Source organism: Aplysia californica, unplaced genomic scaffold (genome assembly GCF_000002075.1).
Source record: "Aplysia californica isolate F4 #8 unplaced genomic scaffold, AplCal3.0 scaffold00032, whole genome shotgun sequence".
NCBI classification, from domain to species: Eukaryota; Metazoa; Mollusca; class Gastropoda; order Aplysiida; family Aplysiidae; genus Aplysia; species Aplysia californica.
Window position 1 is genome coordinate 110,603 of NW_004797302.1, and position 13,525 is coordinate 124,127.

The following is a 13,525-nucleotide window of genomic DNA, read 5'->3' on the forward strand; positions in this document are numbered from 1 at the left end:
TGTGAAAGACTAAACCGCAATGTAAATCTAAATTGCGCCCAAGGCTCAAAGCTAAACCAGATCAAGACAGATATAAGAAGAGTCCAAAGCATTATTTGTGTGGATCTACAGAAATAGAGGAGTTAAACAAGGCAGATCTATAGATAAAGCAACAATGTAGATCAAGAGGCCAGGCGTGTTTTGTTATTATCTAGGGACCAGGCTTATTTTGTGAGTATGAAGGGCGAGACAGCTATACACTAAAACAATGTAGATCAAGAGAGGAATTAATCAAGGGAGACCTAATCTAAAGCAAAATAAATCTAGAAGCCATGTGTGACTGTGAAAGGCTATACAGCAATATAGATCTAAAATGACTTCGCAGCGTAGACCTGTATGAGCAGTGACTTTAAAAGTTGGCCTGCTAATTATGATCTTGAGATCTCTGAACACGCCGTAACTGATGAATGGCACACGGTGTGCTGTTGTTATTGTTGTTGTTGTTGTTGTTGTTGTTGTTGTTGTTGTTGTTGTTGTTGTTGTTGTTGTTGTTGTTGTTGTCGAGTGTATTAGAAATGGTGTGGAGGTAGAAATTGCTGTTGGAGAGCGACATTTAATTCAACGCAGACCTCTTCAATCATCTGACACAAAATTTCCCTTCCAATTAAAACGCAGGCAATTTCCCACTAATATAGCCCTAGAGAAAACACTGAAATGTATGACTAGTAGGGGTATTAGATGCATAGTATTTGATTATGCCTGTTTGTACTGACCAGTCAGTATTTTCACATGGAATGTTATATGTTACCCTATCAAGAACTGCAGACCTGCATTCTGTATTTATTTTGTCGCCAAATTATGCACAAACAAGAAATGTTATCTACGAAGAAGTCCTATAATCATTCCAGGATTTAAAAAATTAGCATGTGTACCTATTTGTTTGTACTGATCTAAATGTTTCATTAGTTTGCAAGTTTCTTTGTTTTTGAAATTTATCATTATTATACAATGTATTTCACTTTCAGGAGAAAACTAAACTGACCATATTATTTCCTTCTGCACCCACCCATCCCTTTCCGACTGCCCCGAGCGAGCAAAGCCAGGTACTCAGTATATTATTTTTATATATATATGCTCTCGCTCGGCTGCAAATCGCACACACACACACACACACACAAACACACATACACACACACAAACACACACACACTCTCTCTCTCTTCCCCCCCCCCCCTCTCTCTCTCTCTCTCTCTCTCTCTCTCTCTCTCTCTCTCTCTCCCTCTTTCTCTCTCCCTCTCTTTCATTTTTTGCTTTCATTTGATCCTTGTCTCTGTCTTTCGATTTATCTCTGTATGTAAGTCAGTCTCTTTATCCACCCATGTATGTTTGTGAGTGTGTATGCACGAGCGAGCGCGCTGCATGTGTGTGTTAGTGAGTGAGTGAGTGAGTGAGTGAGTGTGTATGTGTGTGTGTGTGTTTGTGTGTGTGTGTGTGTGTGTGTGTGTGTGTGTGAGTGTGTGTGTGTGTGTGTGTGTGTGTGTGTGTGTGGAAATACAAGAATTTGGAGGAAAAGGGCAACAGAGGACATACAAGACAGGTAGAAAGTTGAAACTGCAAAGACTGAATCTTGCTATATCCAAAATGTAGACATTAACATACTTAATTCTAAAACTTTGGCAAAGGGAGAAAGAAAAACTCTCTGTACGTGGATGGTTGTTAATTTTGGAAAAGCAGCATTTTGTACAAATCATCTATTTAAAAAAATATACAAATTAAATGAATTACATTGTTTTAGATGGTGAACAAAGACTAGTCAGATGCAATTATTCTTTCGCACTGGTATTTGAATAAACATCTTAATTAAGTGCTATGATAGAACGTTTTGAAAAAATCGACCTCTTCATTAAACTCAAGTTAAACCCCACTTTTCACGGCGATTGTGAAGGGAATATTTCCCTTTCATTTTTGAGGCATCATGGCAGAGGCAAAGCGTCTATATAATCAAATAATCACTGCTTCCCTTTCTAATTTTCAAACATTGTCGCAGTCAAATCCACCCATAGACGTAAACCTCATAAATTAAATGTAAAAAGACGTTCATAATTACCAATGAACAATAGACTATGCCAAACCTTCAAAACCGTTTCATTGCCACAGAAATAGCCTATTCGCCCCTATCGGGCCACTCCATAAACAGTCAAAAGCTTTGATTAAGTAAGCTTAAAGTGATGCTGGAAGTGTCTTCGAATAGAGTTGAAGGGAACATGTGCATAGCAGTCAGAACTGTTTCATTGTCACATATACCCTGTTCACCCCTTTCGAGCCACAGTTATAAGCAGCCATACACGCCGATTATGTAAGCTAACTATTGCACTGGTCGAGTCTACCTCACAGGTGTTAGGGGAACTAACTCCTAATAATATCTTGACTGCTGCGAGTGCTTGTTTGTTTTTTTTCCTCGACTTTTTAACGTCCTATAATCAGATCGTGACCTCAATTATGACACCGGCTCCTGGCCGCGAAAAGCTAGACAAAAACAGCCTAAAGTGAAATAAAAAATTAATTATTGGCATGCTCTACCAAAGTGTTTCGGCTGTCTGGTATAACATGCCATTGTAGTACTGACATCTCTGCTTCTTTCCTTGGTGTTTGTGTATTCAAATCTAAAGTTAAATTTAAGATAAGTTAGAAGAAATATTTAATGAAATACTTTCCCAATTATTTTAGCGGTTGAACAATGCATACAACATGAATTCAGGATTTGTTTTCATTCACAACTCAGAGTTGCCGCCTCCAGTAAGATTCTTGTGACTTGTGTGAGTGTGATATCTCCAGGCTTTATCTGGTCCCATCTCACCTTGATTACCCTGTCAAACAAGTCAGCCTTCGCCCCTGCATCATGGTGAAATCAGAAGCTCATAATACATAAGGAAATCAAACAAATCAACATGTTCAGGCATTTCGGCAATTTTATTCCAAATGTTCTACATTGTTTTGCTCAACACTTTAAGTCCGTTTATAAATACTTGGATGATTCTACTGCGAGACACGTCGCTGAGAGGCACAACAAATGTAAACCAATTGTTTCTAAAGACGCCTAAACTTTGGAAACCACCAATCTTTGGCGCCATTTTCACGCTAATTTAAGATCTGGTACCAGGCCAACACCCACTTACTTTAATCGCAAATATGTCGACCTCTATTCAAGACAGACGTGTACGTTCCCACCAAAAGCAAGACAAAGGAACAAGCTGTAAGACGAACCAAATAGCTTTCTATGTCCAAGAAACTGACAAGCTCCTGATTCTACCGTGTCGTGACTCATATGAGTACATTTTACTATACTTTGAACATGCTGTGCAAGATTCTTCGTGCTTCGAAGAATGGTTTCTCATACCTCTGCTCTAATCTGACCGGATTGTGCGGAAAGTGGAAGCCTTTTGTCTCCCTGCGCATGCTCCTGCTGGCGTACCGAGTTTTAGGATATCACAGCTGAAAAGGTTATGCAGTTTTGGAAAAGCATCTAATGTTTGGGCCTACCTTTAGAATCGACTGAACCATTTGTTCTGGTGTTAGTTATAATTATTTTAAATGTAACAGTGCTTCTCATTAAGCCAGTAAGACACGTTTTCCCAAAAATCTAAAATATCAACTTCCCAAGTTTTGCAAAATCTTCCTCCATGCTATTCATGCAACCCCCCCCCCCCCCAACCCTTAAAAAAACTTACTTACCCCCCTCCCTCCCCATCCAAAAAAACAACAACAACAAGACAAAAGAACAAAAAAAACAAAAACAACACAACAACAATAGAACAACTCGTAAAAATAAAAAAGAAAGACACGAAATAATAAATTAAATAAGTTTCGCTCGAAATAAGGAAACGGAATAGTACATGAACTTCGAGTTCATAAAAGTTCTTCGGGCATTGCAGACATTTGCATGACGGTATGCCAAAATCAAAACTGTTGGTTATCGTTTATGAAATCAGCAATACGAAATTGACAAAACACCCTTTAACAAGTTAGTGCAATGCAGTTTCTGAGGGAAAACCACTTTGACTCATAAATATAATAATATGATATTAACGGAACAAAAGAGACACACAAGACATATTATTCATGTTTTACACTCATACGAGGGCTGTCCCACGGAAAACCGGAATTTGGCTGTAATTTGAAAACTATTCAATATTTTCACATTCTGTAAACGCACACTTGTAAAACAATCATTTAGAAATTTCCCGATTGAGCACCATGAGCATCGCACAAACCAAACGAGCACAGCAGTTCTCAAAAGATGGCTACCCCCTTGGAAAATTGGTCAAGGGTAGAAGTGAGGTCTGTCATTCGGTTTCTGACCGCAAAAGGTCTCAAACCTCAAGAAATACACACTGAAATAAAGTCAGTTTATGGGGAGAAAGTAATGGCAAAGTCACAGGTATATGAGTGATGTAGTAAGTTCAAAGCCGGGCACTCCGATATCAATGACAAAGTTTACCCAGGATCTTGTTTTTCTGCCAAGACTGAGGACAACAAGAGTCACGTTAACGAACTTATTCAAACAGACAGGCGCCTAAAAATTCGCGAAATTTGTGAGTCGCTAAACATTTCAAAGTCGACTGTCTATAGGATAGAGTTTGATGAGCTGCACTATTGAAAGGTCTCTGCTTGATGGGTTGGGGCCGAAAAAGACCAGCGGGTCATTTTGCAGCATGGCAACACAACGTCACACACCGCAAACGTCACGAAAGACTGGTTCCAAAGGTTCAGCTAGGAAGTTCTACTGCACCCCCCTCACAGTCCTGACTTGGCCCTGTCAGATTATCACCTTTTTGAACCAACGAAACGCCATATTTCTGGACAGCGATTCACCGACGACGAAGACCTCGTGGAAGCCGTGATAGATTGGTTGAAATCCCTTGACAAAAGATTCTTCAGGGAGGGTATCTTCTCCCAGATCCAGCAATGGGAAAAATGTGTCCAGCGGGATAGTGATTACATTGAGAAATAAAGCACATGTTGAGGTATGATGTGTTACAGTTTTATTATAATAGGACAAAGATTTTTGCTTTTACGGACCTTTTCCGGTTTTCCGTGGGACAGCCCTCGTAATAAGAGGTTTGGTGGGGTGAGTAGCCTCAGACATGCTGGCTAACTAAGACAAAATAAACGCCAGTTTTATCATGTTGCTAGACAATTGAAAACGACAGGAACTGAGTTTGTCTGTCAGTTTACATATAAAAACTAGGTCAGGTGACTGAACAGTGCCCTAAGAAATATCCATATCTATTGATCGTGAATATTTCCTTTTAGAGTGTGTGGTTTTTTTCTTTTATAACACTACGAAATCTCTTAATATACCTAAGTATGCATAGGAATAAAAAGCACATAGGCAGTTATACAATCCTGTCTTTGAAACAAATTATACCTCGTCACAATACGTCATTTGCTATATGAGTCACGGTGAGTTGCAATCAGACGCAAGTCAAATTTTGGGCAGGTAGAGTTATTGGTATCATCTTAAAGTTTATTCATTTGTCTTGCTTTCAATGAAAAAAATCCAATTCATCTTGGATACAAGTCAAGATATTGGTGATTGACGGAGATGGGGGTTGCCTGGTTTCAGAGGTAAAAATGGCTAGAAAATGGCCGCCTAAGTTTACTTATTATTTTAGCTTGTGAGTCCGTGGAAACAGAACAATAATCTTTTGAGGGTGCATTTAATCAGTGTTTTTCAGTTCAATCCACATAGAAAAGTGTTCTCTCATGGACATGAAAGATGTTGAGTCAAAAAAATTAAAAAATCGATACTAATTCTCAAATCTGTGCCTGATTTCACCACGCTGCCTCAGTGTGTGTGCGTGTGTGTGTAGTAACATACCGCAAACCAAGCAAAACCAAAACACATAAGCGTAGAATCAAACAGAAGATATGTTGGAACAATTATTGAAAACCTGAGAAGAAAATTATCGATCCTTAGTTAATTTTTGATCGATTAAAGAACAAAACAACAAATAAAACAACAAAAATGCCCCCCAAAAAACAGAAAGAACCGCAAACTTAAGCTTCTCTTTTTGTAATATAGAAAAAGTGCTTCATTTTCCCCTTTTTAGGCTTGATGGCTGGTGTACAGTATTGTGTGTGTTATGTTCAGGTGCTGGATATAAGGCATTATTCCTCGCATTGTTTGGTGGGGGGTTCGAATTTTCACTGAAAGTTTATTTTTTACACCAAAGACATGTTTGTGGTCTCTGAGATGATGCACGACACCATATTTATATATATAAAGAAAAAAATCCCTGTATCGATGGAACAATAGAATAGAATAGAATAGAATACGGTATGGTATGACATGGTGTGGTTTTAAGGCATCTATCAATACTATTCACTTATTTTTTTAGGCTGGACCTCCTAGTTTAACGACCATCTCCGAACCGACCGAGCAAAATTGGAGTTTCGTGTAAAGTGCCTTTCTCAAAGACACATCATCGCCGAGCTGAAGCTTAACCCCCCGAACCTGCAACCTCACGATTACGAGTTTGGTAGACTAACTACTAGGCTACCGACGCCACTAGAATAGAAAAGAATAGATTAGAATAGAATAGAAAATATAATAAATCTGATGTTAGATCTATATTATTTGATGTAAAAGAAAAACACGTTCATTGTGTGGTTTTTACGGACCAAGAAGAGACTATCACAGTAGTCTATTCTGTCTGTTGGACAAGCTGATTAAACCTTAAAAGATTGGTCCAGAACACTTGATTTTGAAATAACAGAGAGGGGTGTTTTAAGTGTTTTTAAAGATTTAAAAGATATTCCAAGCGTTCTCAAAGAATAGAGAGCAATATTTTAAGTGTACTAATTGATAAGGTGGAAATGTTCTAAGCGTTTGGAATGAAATAAGAGGCCTACTCTATGACGTGTACATAGAGATTATACCGGCGACTTTAATATTCTAAGCATTTTAAAAGAATAGAGAGGATTATTTTAAGAGTTTGCAATTCAGCATACATAATGTTTATTTCTTTTAAAAATTGCTCTCTCACATCTGATTAAAACTGCACAACATACATCAGAGTATCTAGATATATACCCTTCTGTACGAGTTTGCTATGGAGTATCTTCAGGCTGTATACAACTTATCAAAGTATTGGCTCTTTATTATTTCTGAGACTGAAAATGATAATAAACTAATATAGTACGTTCATATGAAATTATTTGGTTTTTAGAAATTCTATTAATATAGCTATGCAAAGTGAAAGGAAAATGTCAGTGGATGATCATGACTGAATGCCTAAGTTTTTGTATTAGTGATATTCTTCACACGAAACGCTTGGCTTGCTTGTGGTCCATAAACTTTCTTGGTGTACTTTTTATTCTGATCGTTTCTTTCTTAAGTGGATTAGTATTCTAGACATATTACAGTTCCTATCATAACACTACATGTTTATGAGTACCCGATGAATACGGTATATTTATCCCCCCCCCCCCACACACACACACAACTCACCCCTCCCCCTTAACAACAAGTTCGGAGTTTTTAACATCCCCTTTTCTCTTTATCTTCCTGTCTGTCTGTCTTTCCCTATCTCTCTCTCGTCTCTTTCTCGCTTTCATTCTATCTTTCTTTTTTTCAGTTCTTTGTAACTCTCAGTTTAGAGTTATTTCTCTTCTTTCTCTCTCCATCAGTGCAAATGTAGTAAGCCTACCTAAATTTTTTTTTAAACATGATTGTAGTTTCTTATTGTCTCATTGGTAGTATCGGTTGTATGTGCGCAAGAAATATTTTGTCGAAATTTGAATACAAATGTTGAAAAAGATAAAACCAAAATGTGTAATGTAGAATATTTTATATTTGTTTGTTTGTTTGTTTGTTTGTTTGTTTGTTTGTTTGTTTGTTTTTGGCTAAATGAACAGTTCTTTTCTTTGTCCTAAACAAATATTACTTTTGAGGCTTATCAAAGCTTATGAACAGCTTAGCAATCATACTTTGATCAGACCTGGAAATTTAAAAAAACAACAACTGTCAAGCAAATGAATTGTGTGGCTGGGGCCAGTTAATATCTCAGCCACTCAGTCTGTCTTAACGACTTTTGTCCTGCACTTTTTCTTACCGTTCTTTGTTTTGTGTGTTTGAGTATAGAGAAGCACATCGACGTAATAAAACTCACTTTGTTTAATTTTGGGAAAAAGTAGGTCAAACAGAAACAAAAGAAAGAAAGTAAGAAGCAGGACATACAATTGACGCCCCACACCCCCCACAAACTACCCCATCTTACCGCTCTGAAGACGAACACCCCCTCCCCCCTACCCTCGGGAAAAAGCGGATTATCTGAAAACGCAGTGAGTGGGGCTAGGTCTTCGAAATGAAATTCTGGAGTTCAGTTTCGTAATACGCCACTTAAAATACAGGGAGATTTATCTTTTAACATTTTCAAAAAATATGATGTCTCCCTCTTTAATGTCCTTCTCCCTGTTGACTGAGTGAGGGCGATTGAAAAGTCAGAGAGAGAGAGGGAAAGATAGAGAAAGAAATTTAAAAAAGATTTTTGGGGGGTTAAATAGCTAGATAGATAGATAGATAGATAGATAGATAGATAGATAGATAGATAGATAGATAGATTGATAGATAGATAGATAGATAGATAGGTAGATAGAGAGAGAGAGAGGGAGAGGAAGAGAGAGACAGACAGACAGATACAGAGACAGAGAAAGGAGATAGAAAAGAGACACAGAAAGAGATAATGTCTGTGTGGGTAATTTGTGTGCAATGCTTTGTTATAGTGGGTGAACGTATGCCTCTTTGCTAGGCAAAACTATCAATCTGACAGACACATAGAGGCCGCAGGAGGGGATAGTGATCTCGATTTATGACTTAAGCCACGTAAAAGTATGCTGGTCAGATACTGGGAGGGACCATACAAAGCCACCATATTTCTTGGACGGAGATTTATGTTCCAGGGAGACTGCCAAGAACTGTTATGTCTGGCCGTGATCCGAATTTTGGCGTAGATTTCGTTTATTATTTTATGTTCCGTAATACCATAGGGTACTAACCACAAAGCCAGTACGTGCATATTTCTGATTTTGAACTATCTAGAACACACGATAAGAAACGTACTTATTCTTTTTTTTTTTTTCGTCCTTTTTTAGGGTGAGGGGCAGGTGGTTTTAAAATAAACGCCTGCCTCCCGTCCCACCCTGTACCCTTTTTTTCTCTGTTTCTGTCTCTCTGTCCCCTTCTCTTTCTTTCTGTCTGTCTGTCTGTCTGTCTGTCTCTCTTTCTCTCTCTCTCTCTCTCTCTCTCTCTCTCTGTCTCTCTGTCTCTCTCTCTCTCTCTCTCTCTCTCTCTCTCTCTCTCTCTCTCTCTCTCTCTCTCTCTCTCTCTCTCTCTCTCTCTCTAAAATAATAACATTAATATATCTCCAAAATATCTTTACTTAGTCTCTTTTCTATTACCTGTGCTCCATATTAGATTTTTGTCGAGGTGAGTCCAAAGTGTCAAATCAACGTCCATTTTTCTGTCTCTGATTTTTATATCTAATTTTTCTTGATTTGTCTACCCCAATGATTGTTATTGATTTTGTTTTGTTTTGTTTTGTTTTTGTGTGTCTTTTTTAATGTTATAGTGTAAGTCTAAAATCATTTTTAGCATATTTTTATAACTTTATTCAAAGTTGTGAAAATCTAACACAAAGAAAGTGAAAATTGGCTGTGAGGTAAGACATTCAGGAAACAACAATAGAAGCAGCAAAAATAATCTACTGCGAGTTCAACATGGGAAACAGCTCGTGTGGATGCAGCTTTAACATTCAGCCAGGCGTGGCTCGGATAGAGTACTAGCACAATCTGCGAAGCAATGCATACAAATAAATGTATATCGCTCTCCTGGAAAACAGGTTTTTAGACACATCGCTAATTCAGAATTACAAAGTTCCATATGACGTGTATGGCCAATTTGGGGTACTAAGAACACGTGGTGAGAAATGGTATGCTTTTCTGCTCTATCAAAATTGTAAGATTGTTTTGAGTCGTTATCAAGATATTCAGAGGATTGCATTCGAAGACAACTTAAACAATATTGTGAAGCTCAAAAATTTGTACGTCAAATTTATCGAAACAAGGTACTGAACAGATAGAGCTGTATACTTCTGAGGTGGCGACATAGCACCATCGATCTTCCACGAGTGAGAAAAGATGCTGATTGCAGCGCTCAGTGTTAGGTGAAGCGAGAGGGGTATGATAAGGACCACCTGCTATGATTGGTAGCCCAACACAAAGGTTGTAGTTGTATGCTAAGACAGACAAAGAAACACCACTCCTTCAACAACTGGAACCCCGATGATCATTCTATTCCAGGTGGTTGTCAACAGTTACAAGACAAAGAAGGCACACGAGACAATAATTCACACAGTCACCATGGCAGGTAAAAACCAAGAACTTCATATTATTTATGGCGAAGAAAGGAGAATCCACCAGAATATATATTTATATATATATATATATATATATATATATATATATATATATATATATATATATATATATATATATATATATATATGACAAAAAAACCCCGAGGAAATATGTAATATTATGTGAGAAATGAACAGGTCATGAAAGATAAGTAGAGTAGATATGAAACAATCAGGCGAGTGCGTAAAAATAAATTTAAAGAAAAACGAAAACAAAAACAAACAACAAACAATAAATAAAAACAAAAGAAGGGATTGAAAATGAAAAACAAAAACAAAAATAGGAAACAAAAAGCCCCCAAAGAAACGAAATGGGACATGTTATTTTGCAATTTACACGGAGATCTAAGTTTAGAACAGTTTTGGACATTAAATCAGCCTAAAAATGTAGAGCACACGAGAAGCCTACTGGAGCACTGTTGAAGATAAAAGTAACAATTTCTGAAAAAGAAACCAACCACCACCACCACCACAGACGACAACAACAACAACAACAACAACAACAACAACAACAACAACAACAACAACAACAACAACAACAACAACAACAAAAACTCGAACGACAGACATGAACAAGAAACTTGACAACTTGACAGAGACCCCTCCCCCATCGACACACCACTAGCCATACTAAGTCTGGAGGGTAATGTACGAAAGACAATCATGAGATCGAATGACAGTACATTTTTCCAGGCTCTGGTTTCGTTCAGTAGGGACACCCCACAAAACTACCTGACGGGACATTACGAAACGTGGCTGTTAGTTTCAACTTGAGTATTGCAAAACACATTTGCTCATAAAATTGGCAATACAGCTTTATAGAAGCCATATCGAAACCAGAAAAATGCAATCCAAAGATGAATGAACACGGACAAATAAGTGAACACAAATTATTGGACTCCTTTTTACAAGAACACTGAAACGAGAACACGGGAGACCAAAGCAATAGACACCCCCCCCCCCTTTTTTTCACGCAGTCAAAGCCATAAAAGACCCCATCATCGCATCCATGTTTCGTTCCAGAACCTGTGAACTCCCAAGGTTATTGCGTGATCGTATATCCTTGCCAGCGACACTTATCAACGACAACATTAAACAGGGAATTGAAAAGATACCCCCAAAAATAATAAGAAGAAAACCAGGTATACCTTCATCATAGTGTCCAAAATAAGAGACAGACATCAGCAATCATGGTTCTCCTTTATATTAATATACAGTTATTGCTATTGTAACTGTCGATGAGTCCCCTCCCCCCTTGGTCGACACAATTTAGACCAATCTGAAGAATGGCAGAAACTTCAGCCCTGCCAGTCAGAAACAAACCAGACTGAGAGGTAGATCTATACAACGTCCAACAACAACCCCCCCCTAAAAAAAAAACCCCAAAAACACAAAAAACATGTAAAAACATCTTTACATGTAAATGAAGCTTAATGTCCTCTTCGGTCGACAGCAAAACATCTAACCTCAATACCCCGTACACTTTTTAACTACATCCAATTGAAAAACACAACGGCATGGAATGACATAATATTACAGTTCCATTCACGTACTAATCTAGACCGTTCTATTAATCAAGATAACAGTAAATCCCAAATCTGAACTATAAAGAACAACAATGTTTACAGTTATAGTTGTAAACTAAAAGAGAGTATTCATTGTAAAGAACACAGAACGTGCTTTTTAGCATGAACATGTCCTAACACTGTTTAATAACAACAATAAAAAAAAGGTACATTAACTTTACAATGCAAACACAGTTTATTTTTATCTATAGACCAGGTAAAGAAAATTCTCAGTAGATTCTATAATTTTATATAGATCATATTATTAACTGAATTTCACTGTTCACATAACTTACCTGATATAAGGACGCATCTGTTGTCTTGTAAACGTTGATGTTGTTTTATTTTCCTCCAACAAAATTACATTATTGTCTCTTGTGAGGAAATACTTTACATAATGCCAGAAGTGCTGCTCGTGTTCAAATTGGAGCAAAGGTATAATATTTCACAAACAAAAAGATCGTTTGCCTAGCTTTACAACTTCTCAACTATTTTGCATGTGCATAATTCTTATATCAATGAGATGATACGTTAAATTTGAACGAAAATATAATATTTCACACAAAATGACCTTTCGCCTAGCTTTACATTGTGATAACTATGTTTTTATAGGGGCATATTTATATCAATGAGATAATATGCTTTTTTTCTGTACCTTTTAGCTGGTTCGTATTTTTGTTTTATCACAACTAGAGGAAGAACAACAGAGGGAAGAAAAAACAATACTTCGCCCAATGACACTTCCTAAAATTGTTTTACTGATGAACCACCGGATGTAACTGGCCAAACGACCAGTGTAACGAGCACCGGCCTCCTTGTCTCACAAATGAGAACCCAGATTGTCTGCTTCGGAAGAGGACAGGAGGATGGCGGAAGTGAGTGAGGGAGTGAGGAAGAGAGGGAAGAAGGGAGGGGTTGCTTCAGAGAGCCCCCGAGTACGTGTGCCCCAACGACAAGGGGCTTGAGTTAAGGGAGGCAGTGGACGTGTGAAAGTGGGAGGCTAAATTCGGGCGCGGGTGTGTGTATGTGTGTGTGTGGGGGGGGGGGGGGGGTATGGGGGTGAAGGGGTATTTATACGGGAAGGGGGTATGAAGGATGAGGGTGTTTTTAGGGGAAGAGGGAAGAATATGGAGGAGGAGGAGGAGTGCTTATAGGGGGAGAGGAGAAAGGTATGGGGGAAGAGGGGTGTTTATAGGGGAGAGGGGGAGGATAGGCCTTCAAAGTAGACGGAGTGTAGTAAATAGTGGGGAGAGGGAGGGTATGAAGGAGTATTATATAAGTGTTTATAGGGGGTTAGGGGGAGGTGAGGTATGAAGGAGGAGTGGTGTTCAAATGGGGAGGGGGGAGGATATAGAGGTAGAGGAGTGTTTATAAGGGGAGGGGGTATAATGGAGGAGGGGTGTTTACAGGGTGGGGATAGGGGGTATATAGGAGGAATGCTGTTTAAAAGGAGGCGGGGGGGGATAAATTGAAAAGGATGTTATTTAACGTGTGTGTTTGGGG